This window comes from Mustela nigripes, chromosome 2 (genome assembly GCF_022355385.1).
Source record: "Mustela nigripes isolate SB6536 chromosome 2, MUSNIG.SB6536, whole genome shotgun sequence".
NCBI classification, from domain to species: Eukaryota; Metazoa; Chordata; class Mammalia; order Carnivora; family Mustelidae; genus Mustela; species Mustela nigripes.
In genome coordinates, this window is record NC_081558.1 from 173,187,372 (window position 1) to 173,198,136 (window position 10,765).

Sequence of the window (10,765 nt, forward strand, 5' to 3'; positions counted from 1 at the left end):
AAGAAATTTAACATCACCTAACATGATTTTAACACTAAAATTTTGCCCAAATTGTCCTTCTTGGCAATATATATTTTCATCAAGAATTCAATTAAATGCCACTGCTTGGTGTATTATCATTTTTCAATCTCCTGTAATCTAGAACAAATCTCTTGTTTTTTTCTCCTTTCATGACATTTGAAAATTTTTAAATCTTTGTGTCAGACATCATGTAAAATATCCCACCATATCTATTTTTGTGATGTTTCCTCATGACTAGGTTAGGTTAAATAATTCAGCCATCACAAGTGTGCTGTTTTAAGGTGAGGCCTATGACATTAGCTTGCCTTGTTAACTGAAGCCATTTACTGATTACTTCATTAAGTTAGTACTATCACCAGGGAACCTGGGCGGCTCAGTGGGTTAAAACCTCTGCGTTTGGCTCAGGTCATGATCCCAGAGTCCTAGGATCGAGTCCCACATCAGGCTCTCTGCTCAGCAGGGAGCCTGCTTCCTTCTTTCTCTCTGCCTGTCTCTCTGTCTACCTGTGATCTCTGTCAAATAAATAAATAAAAATCTTTAAAAAAAAAAGGTAGTACCATCACCATCTGCTCTACAATAAAGATAACATTCCTTCTTATGAAAATCTAATCTGTAGGGTGGTACCTGGATACCATGTGAATTCCCTGTTCCCTAATAATTTTTCATCAACAGTTTTAGCATACAATGACAATAATTTTTTGAATCAATTATTATAATTGGAAGCATAAAACTGGTGATTGTTTTTCCCCAAGTGTTCTCTGGCTGCGAATTCTGAGAAATGAGAATTTAAAGAAAAAAATTTGAACTGTTTTGGATTTATAGAAAATAATATAGTATAGAGAATTCCCATATCTGACATACCCATGTTCCTATGTCATTAATATCCTACATTGGTATGGTGCTTTTGTTATAATTAGTGAGCCAATAATTGATACATTGTGATGAAGTGAAATTCATACTTGAATCAAATTTGCATAGTTTAATCTAGTGTCCTTCCATCCAGAATCCCATTCAGCACATCAGTTTATATTTAGTCACCACGTTCCTTTAGTCATCAGGTGTCTGCAATATCTTTTCAACATTCCTTGTTTTTGAAGCCTTGGTAAGTTTTGAGACGTTCTAATCAGACATTTTGTAGAATGTCCCTCAACTGGAATCCTTCTGATGTTTTTCTCATGATTAGATGGGGGGGGGCAGATAGCTTTTGAAAAGAAAGGCCCCAGAGGTAAATCACCATTTTCATTACATCCTGTCAGTGGCAACTACTGACCTCATCACTTGTAAATCTTGATGTTGACCTTGACCACCTGGTTGAGGTAGGGTTAGGTTCCTCCGTGGTGAAGCTGCTTTTCCACTACCCTCTCTTACTGTGTTCTGTGTAAGGAAGTAACTATCCACAGTCCACACTTACATAGAGGAAAGAAATGGACCACCTCCCTGGGGCAAAGTATCTATACAAACTAGAAATCTTCTGCATGGAAGATTTATCTAGTCACCTCACTTATTTATATTTTTCATCCTCTATTTACCTAAGTATGGAATCACGGATATTTATTTTATACTTTGATAAAATTACACAGTACTTTATTAATTTTGCTGCTCAAATCATAGGAGCTTTGGCCACAGGGAGCTGTTTCAGTTGGTTCCTTTGTCCATTTGACATACATGCATCATTGTGTATGCAGGGTGGGTTTGTGTTTGTTTGTTTGTTGTTTAGCTTTTGTGTTTTGTTTTTGTTGTTGCTGATGGTTTTTCTGGCATTCCAAGATGTCCCAGGCTCGTCCTGCATATTTACTTCCTGTCCTAGTCAGTGAGCCAGATATTTTCCCAAGTAGATCTAATTCCTTTGCCTGGAAAATGATATTAAGAAACAAAATCTTGTTGGGGGGGGGGAGTCAAGGTGGCAGAGGAGTAGCAGGCTGAGATGACATCAGGTAGCAGGACATCAGCTAGATAGTTTATCAAAACATTCCAAATACCTACAAATCCAAGAGGAGATCAAAGAAGAGAAGTAATTGTAGAAAGAGGAAATTAACCACTTTTTGAAAGTTAGGACCTGCAGAGAAGTGAATCCAAAGCAACAGGAAGATAGACCTCAGTGGGACGGGTTGGCTCCTTGCAAGTGTTGGAGCAACAGAGCACAAAAATCAGAACTTTTTAAAGTGTGCTCCACTGAGGGGCATAGCTCCAGAGGCTAAGCCAAGGTGAAACCCATGTGGGTACAGCATGGTCTCAGGTCCTGCAGGGTCACACAAGGACCAGGGGTGTCTGAGTGTCTCAGAGCTCACAGGTATTAGAGTGGGGAAGCTGGCTATAGAGGTGGAGTCAAGAAGTGAGCTCTCAACTCAGGGGTACCTTAAACTGTGATCCATAGCACAGTCAGGCCACTGTTCTTTGAGAAGGGACCCCCACAACATCCTAGGGGTCCCCCTGGAAGAGTTCAGGAATCTGCTGGGTTTGAGACTCCAGGCAGGGCTGTGTAACAGAGAAAGAGATGCCTGGTCATAGGCTGGGTGAGCTTGGAGCATTGCTGGATGCCAGGGAGACAGGAATGATTGAGGGCTTTTCTCTGAGGGCACACCGAAAAGTGGGGCCTGAGCTCTCAGCTCCTCCAGGCCAGAGATTGAGAGGCTGCCATTTTCATTAACCATCCTCCAGAACTCTAAGGAAAATGTTCAGGGAATAAAAGATCCCCAAAGCGAACCCAAGCAGATTACTTAGCCTGGTCCCTGGTAATAGCAGTGCAATTCCGCATTGGGCAAAGGCACTTGAGAATCACTACAATAGTCCCCTCCCCTAGAAGATCAGCAAGAAATCCAGCCAAGACCAAGTTCACTTACCAAGAACAGCAGAATTCCAGAGGAGGAGAAAGCAAAGAACAGAATTCATCGCTTTCTCCCATGATTCCTTAGTCTTTCAAAGTTAATTAGTGTTTTAAATTTTATTTTTCTTTCTTAAGCTAATATTTTTTAACTTTTACTCTTTCCTCTTTAAAGTTTTTTCACTAGTTTATCTTAACAACACCTTTCATAAAAAATATTTTTTGAACCTTCATTTTTATAGTCATATTTTATCACTCATTGTATCTAACTTTATATTTTGTATACACATAGAGTTTTTTCTTCTAAAAATTTGGGATACAACTTCTTCTAATACATTAATATATACCCTAAAAACAAACAAACAAACAAAAAAAACAAAAAACACAGGACTTTGTTCTAGTCTCCAACCTGAGCGAATTCTCTCCACTTTCTTTTTCTTTACTCTCCCAACTAAGTTATCAACTCATTTTTTGGAAATATATTTTGAAAATTATCATCTTTATAGGCATATTCCATCCCTTCATCGTGTTCACCATATATATACACATATTTTCATTCTTTAAAATTTTGGGAGGTAGTTTCTTTTATGAGACCAAAATGCTCCCAAAATTATTTGTGTGACTCTATTCTATTCACCAGTCTAATATATATATTTTCTTCTTTATACTTCTTCTTTCTTTTTCTTTTTTACATTTTTTTTTACTTCTTTTTACCCCCTTTCTCCCCCCCCCCCTGATTTGGTTAAAGTATATTTCTCTGGGGTCTTTGCCACCCTTTTAGTATTTTATTTTCTTCTTTCCATATTCTTATCTGCATAAAATGACAAGGCAGAAAACCCCACCACATACACACAGACAAAAAGAACAAGAGGCAGTACCAAGGGCTAGGGATGCAATCAATATGGACATTGGTAATATGTCAGATCTAGAGTTCAGAATGACAATTCTCAAGGTGCTAACTGGGCTTGAAAAAGGCATGGTAGATATTAAAGAAACCCTGTCTGGAAAATTAAAGCCCTTTCTGGAGAAACAAAAGAACTAAGCTCTAACAAAGATAAAATGAAAAAAGCCATTAATGAGGTACAATAAAAATGGAGGCTATTACTGCTAGGATAAATGAGGCAACAGAGAGAATTACTGATATAGAAGACCAAATGACAGAGAATAAAGAAGCTGAGCAAAAGAGAAACAAACAACTACTGGACCACGAGGGGAGAATTCGAGAGATAAGTGATACCATAAGACAAAACAATATTAGAATAATTGGGATTCCAGAAGAAGAAGAAAGAGAGAGGGGAGCAGAAGGTATATTGGAGAGAATTTTTGTAGAGAATTTCCCTAATATGGCAAAGGGAACAAGCATCAAAATCTAGAAGGTTCAGAGAACCCCCCACAAAATAAATAAGAATAGGTCCACACACCCTCATCTCATAGTAAAATTTACAAGTCATAGTGACAAAGAGAAAAACATGAAAGCAGCCTGGGAAAAGAAGGCTGTAACATACAATGGTAAAATTATTAGATTAGCAGCAGATTACCCACTTAGAGGGCAAGATTACCCACTGTTAGGCTCTCTCTTTGCTTAGAGGGATCCTCTAAGCAAAGAGAGAGCAGATTACCCACTTAGAGGGTAAGATTACCCACTTTTAGGCTCTCTCTTTGCTTAGAGGAATCCTCTAAGCAAAGAGAGAGCCTAAAAGTGGTAGATCAGAAAGGAACAGAGACAATATACAGTAATAGTCCCCTTACAGGCAATACAAGGCACTAAATTCATATCTCTCAATAGTTACCCTGAATGTAAATGGGCTCAATGCCCCAATCAAAACACACAGGATAGCAGAATGGATAAATGGGTAAAATGGATAAAAAACCAAAACCAAAACCCATCAATATGCTGCCTATAAGAAACTCATTTTAGACCCAAAGACACACCAGATTTAAAGTAAAGAGGTGGAAAACAATTTACCATGTTAATGGACATCAAAAGAAAGCTGGGGTGGTAATCCTTATATCAGATCAATTAGATTTTAAGCCAAAGACTATAATAAGAGATGATGAAGGACATTATATCATACTCAAAGGGTCTGTCCAACAAAAAGAGATAACAAATTTAAATATCTATGCCCCTAACATGGGAGCAGCCAACTATGTAAACCAATTAATAACAAAATCAAAGAAACACACTGACAATAATACAATAATAGTAGCACCTTTAACACTCCCCTCACTGAAATGGACAGATCATCCAAGCAAAAGATCAACAAGGAAATAAAGGCCTTAAATGACACACTGGACCAGATGGACATCAAGATCTGCTCAGAACATTCCATCCCAAAGCAACAGAATACACATTCTTCTCTAGTGCACATGGAATATTCGCCAGGATAGATCACATCCTGATTATAAATCAGGTCTCAACTGGTATCAAAAGACTGGGATGATTCCCTGCATATTTTCAGACCACAATGCTCTGAAGCTAGAATATAATCACAAAGGAAATTTGGAAAAAAACCCATATATAGAGTTCTTTCCAATATGGAGATTAAACAGACTAAAGAATGAATGCATCAAACAGAAAATTAAAGAATATTTGAAAAATTCATGGAAACAAATGATAATGAAAACACAACAGCTCAAAATATGTGGGACACAGCAAAGGCAATCCTGAGAGCAAAATATATAGTGACACAAGCCTTTCTCAAGAAACAAGAAAGATCTCAAATACACAACCTAACCCTACACCTAAAGGAGCAGAAGAAAGAACAACAAAGAAAGCCTAAATCCAGCAGGAGAAGAGAAATAATAAAGATCAGAGCAGAAATCAATGAATTAGAAACCCAAAAAAATAATAGAACAACACAATGAAACTAGGAACTGGTTCTTTGAGAGTATTAATAAGACTGACAAACTCCTTGCCAGACTTATCAAAAAGAAAAGAGAAAGGACCCAAATAAATAAAATCAGGAATGAAAGGGGAGAGATCAAAATCAACAGCAACAAAATACACACAATTATAAGAATATATTATGAGCAACTATATGCCAGCCAATTTGACAATATGGAAGAAATGGATGTATTCCTAGAGACACATAAACTACCACAACTGAACCAGGAAGAAATAAAAAACCTGAACAGACCCATAACCAGTAAGGAGATTGAAACAGTTATCAATAATCTCCCAAAAAACAAGAGCCCAGTGCCAGACAGCTTCCCAGGGGAATTCTACCAAACATCTAAAGAATTCCTATTCTCCTGATAATGTTCCAAAAAATAGAAATGGAAGGAAAACTTCCAAACTCATTTTATGAAGCCAGCATTACCTTGATCCCAAAACCAGACAAAGTTCCCATCGAAAATGATAACTACAGACCAATATCCTTGATGAACAAGATGGGAAAATTTTCACCAAAATACTAGCCAATAGGATCTAACAGTACATTAAAGGATTATTCAGCACGACCAAGTGGGATTTATTCCAGGGCTGCAAGATGGTTCAACATCCACAAATTAATCAATGTGATACAGCACATTAATAAAAGAAAGAATTAATAAAAGAAAGAATAAGAACCATATGATCCTCTCAATAGATGCGGAAAAAAGATTTGACAAAGTACAGCATTCTTTCCTGATCAAAAGTCTTCAAAGTGTAGGGATAGAGGGTACATACCTCAATATCATCAAAGCCATCTATGGAAAACTCACTGCAAATATCATTCTCAATGGAAAAAAACTGAGAGCTTTTCTGCTAAGGTCAGGAATATGGCAGGTATGTCCATTATCACCACTGCTATTCAACATAGGACTAGAAGTCCTAGCCTCAGCAATCAGACAACAAAAAGAAATTAAAGTTATCCATATCGGCAGAGAAGAAGTCAAACTATCACTCTTTGAAGATGATATGATACTATATATGGAAAACCTGAAAGACTCCACTCCAAATCTGCTAGAACTTGTACAGGAATTCAGTATAGTGTCAGGATATAAAATGAATGCACAGAAATCAGTTGCATTTCTTTACAGGACAGAAGAAAGAGAAATTAAGGAGTCAATCTCATTTACAATTGCCCTTAAAACCATAAGATACGAAGGAATAAACCTAACCAAAGATGCAAAGAATCTATACTCAGAAAACTATAAAGTACTCATGAAAGAAGTTGAGGAAGACACAAAGAAATGGAAAAATGTTCCATGCTCCTGGATTGGAAGAACAAATATTTGAAAATGTTTAAGCTACCTAAAGCAATCTACACATTTAATGCAATCCCTATCAAAATCCCATCTTTTTTTTTGCAAAAAAATGAAACAAATAATCCTAAAATTTATATGGAGCTAGAAAAGACCTCAATTAGCCAAAGGAATATTGAAAAAGAAAGCCAAAGTTGGTGGCATCACAATTCCAGACTTCACGCTCTATTACACAGCTGTCATCATCCAGAAAGTATTGTAATGGCACAAAAATAGACACATAGATCAATGGAACAGAATAGAGAGCCCAGAAATAGACCCTCAACTCTATGGGACCATGACCCTAGCTGAAGGCAGACACTTAACTGACTGAGCCACCCAGGCACCACCAAATCCATCTTTCTTATTTTGGTATTCCAGATGCTCCACAGTCAACCTGTGTCTTATCTACCTCTTTCTTTTCTCTTCCTACATCAGGGCATTTGGCCATGTGCATTCCTTCACAGCCCTATAGGCAGTTGCTTCAACTAATTCACTTTCAATGTTTCCCTCAACTAAAACTCCTTCTTTCTTTCCTTCCATCTCAGTACTACTCATCCTTGAACTTAAATCAGATCTCCATGGGGACTTTTCTAGGTCCTTAAAATAGAATTGATTCTTTCCTTTACATGATACTTCACTGCTTTTATAATGCATTCACTTCCATATCACGTGTGACTCATCTGTGTCTTGATTGTAAAAGTCTTTTTTTTTTTTTAAAGATTTATTTATTTATTTATTTGACAGAGAGAAATCACAAGTAGATGGAGAGGCAGGCAGCGAGAGAGAGAGAGGGAAGCAGGCTCCCTGCTGAGCAGAGAGCCCGATGTGGGACTCGATCCCAGGACCCTGAGATCATGACCTGAGCCGAAGGCAGCGGCTTAACCCACTGAGCCACCCAGGCGCCCCTTGATTGTAAAAGTCTTGACTGCATATTAAGTCACCAATCATGTCATGCATCTTTCTGAGAAACTGACTACAAACTGAGCTAGATCTCACTGCATTAACTGCTAACATTACCATTCTGTTTATCTTTTATCAAGTACTTTTTATATACAGGATATTGGAAAAGACAATGGAGAGTGTGTCTACGGATGTGAGACTGATGGGGATAATTTCCTAGTTTTTATATATGGCTGCTGACAATAAGTTCATCCTCTCATGGGGAGAAAGAAAGGCACATACATTGCTAACCAGTGTGCAATTTAGCCTATAGTATATAAGAAGTGTAAACAAGTTGTGTAAAAATATAGTGAGGGAAGTGAATAGTGACCTGGATGAAGAAAGAAATGTTCCCCAGTGGAAGTATAATTTCAGATAACTTTATAAGATATGCAAGGTAAGAATTGGGGAAGAACATGAGGAAAAATAGTGGACTGAGGGAACCATGTATAAAAGCCTGGAGTCTTAAAAGAGACAGGCCAAATTAAAAACAAAAATGGATAGTAAGCTAAAAAGCCTCAAGTTTATTCATACATGATACAAGGAGACAAAACAGGTAACATAAAAGGAATAATAAAAGAGATTGAAAAATGTCCTGTTTGATTCCTTCGCATATTTTCTCTGCTCTACCAATTCATTAAAACCTCTCTCCAAGACCACAACTAAATTTAAATGCCAAAAGTAAAGAATATTTAATCATTTTCCTAACCAAGTGTAGTGATTGGTACTATTAAAGTCCTCTCTGGCTTCTTATGATAACTCTCTCTGCTTCTGTGTTCTTGATAGCTGCATCTCAGTATTTCACACTAGTTCATGTTTCACTCTTTGCCCCTAATGATGCTTCCTTCTGATTGTTCCTTGACCTCCCTCTATTTTTATTCTAGAGTTTTCCCCATATTATCTTGTCTACTCTCTGTTTTCAACTACTGAGGGCTTTACTGGAGAAGATATTTCAAACTATTTTGCTGTACATTTATGTTTTTTTCATTAACATATAATGTATCATTTGCCCCAGGGGTACAGTTCTATGAATCATCAGGCTTACACATTTTAGAAACCTCACCACAGCACATATCCTCTCGAATGTCCATAAACCAGTCACCTTATTCTTAATCTTCCACCCCTTAGTAACCCTCCGTTTGTTTTAGAAATTAATAGTCTCTTATACTTTGTCTCCCTCCTGATCCCATCTGGTTTCATTATTTCCCTCCCTACCCCCTACGACCTGTGCCCTGCCTCTCAAATCCCTCATGTCAGAGAGATCATATGATAATTGTCTTTCTCTGATCAACTTGTTTCGCTTAGCATAATACCCTCTAGTTCCATCCAGGTCATTGCAAATGGCAAGATTTCAATTTATGATATTGTATAGTATAGTATAGTATATATACTATATGTATAGTAGTATAGTATTCTATTGTACACATATACCACATCTTCTTTATCCATTCATCTGTTCATGGACATTTAGGTTCTTGCCATAGTTTGACTATTGATGACATTGCTGCTATAAACGTTTGGGTACATGTGCCCCTTTGGATCCCCACATTTGTATCAAAAGGTACAAATAAAGGGCCCTCGGTTGGCTCAGTTGGTTAACCCCTGGTTTGGGCTTCAGTCATGAGCCAAATGTCCTGAGATCTAGTCCTTTGTCAGACTCCCTGCTCAGAGGGGAGTCTGCTTTACGCTCTCCTTCTGCCCTTCGCCCCTACTCATGCTTTCTGTCAAAAAAAAATTTTTTTTTTAAAAGTCATTTAAAAACATCAATAAATCGCAACCTAAGCATATTTTAAAAGCTCAGACATGTCTAACCAAAAGACAGATAAAGGACATGAAAATGGTGTGAGAATTGATATTTCTTCCTTAAAAACTGTGAAGTTTTATGGGGATAAAGTGATCTTGAATAAGTGGATGAGATATTTAATGAATACTTTTAATTAAGAGCAAGGATGAGCTGGCCCAATATGCCACAGTTTGTAAGTGACAGAACCTGGGTTGAGACGCAGGGAAAGGTTGGGAGAACTAGAGCAGAGTAAAAACCAGTCAGTAACCTAGGGCTAAAAGGAGAATTTTTCAAATTCCTGAAAAATTTCTGAAAAAGCCATAGCGTAGGTCAACTTCTGAATGGCAGTATGAAAAATTCCATGGCTCAGTTCCCAATAGAACAGTATAAATGGTGACAATTTTATGTTAGAAAACATGATTTAAAAAATCTTTGGGAAGTGAAGGTGATGGTGCTAGTGCTCTGGCTGGTTCCCAGCCCAGATTCGGTGCTGCCAGGACCTCGCTACAGGGGCCAGGGCACCACAGGGCAGTGAGGACTGGCTCGGGGTCCCCCATGGGCCTAGGGCTCTTAGGATGAGCTGGTGGGTGCATACATCCATGTATAAGGAGGAGGTAAAAGAGAGCAGCTACTACAGCTGCAAGCGCCTCTGCGTGCTCAATAATGTGCTTGCATCCAGTGCGGGGCGGGGGGGTGGTGAGGGGGGTGTGCTGACCTCTGGCTTTACCCTGGGCCCCCTGCAGATGAAGCTGAGCCTACACTATGATGAGAACTACCACCAGGTGAAGTATGGCAACATGGGGCTACCTGACATCAACAGCAAGGTGAGGATGGAAATCAGCATGGTGCCTACACCTGCTTTGCTCTACACGCCTGTGCTCATCAGAAAGGCTTGTGCTTTGGACTCTGTGCCCACACTAAGCTGTGAAAGCTGAAGTATTGTGAGCACAGGACTCACCTGAGAGCACCAGTGA